Source organism: Frankliniella occidentalis, unplaced genomic scaffold (genome assembly GCF_000697945.3).
Source record: "Frankliniella occidentalis isolate FOCC.00 unplaced genomic scaffold, Focc_3.1 Scaffold63, whole genome shotgun sequence".
In the NCBI taxonomy this organism is placed as follows: domain Eukaryota; kingdom Metazoa; phylum Arthropoda; class Insecta; order Thysanoptera; family Thripidae; genus Frankliniella; species Frankliniella occidentalis.
In genome coordinates this window covers 1,257,818-1,258,119 of record NW_026267193.1, presented here as the reverse complement: position 1 = coordinate 1,258,119, position 302 = coordinate 1,257,818, and the positions used below count along the sequence as shown (strand labels likewise).

At 61.3% G+C, this 302-nt stretch overlaps 1 protein-coding gene across 1 annotated transcript in view; it reads right to left on the bottom strand.

Moving 5' to 3' along the window:
• The window catches only part of LOC113209554 (follistatin), a 22,692-nt gene that overhangs the window by 15,611 nt on the left and 6,779 nt on the right, over positions 1 to 302 (bottom strand). The gene's annotated exons all lie outside the window — the stretch shown is intronic.

The window sequence follows — 302 nt, the reverse complement described above, 5'->3', positions numbered from 1 at the left end:
CAAAACTGCGCGAGCCAGCGCGAGCCAGAATCTGGCTCGCGCGCACAACTCTGGCGGGCAATAGCCACTTGATGGCACGCCTCTAGTCGCCGCCCGGGTACACTGCTCGCATTCACACTTAATTCCACTCATTATCGTCGTGATTATGATTATCAGAGTCGCGATTCTCACCCCGCGTCAACGGGCTCTCACTGCCCGGCGAGAGGCGGCCAGGGCGAGGCAAAACACGCCCTTTTCCGGTCCGTGTTTTGAGGCCGCGGCGGTGTGGTGTTCCTCGGGTGTTCCAAAGCGAGCTCCCCCCC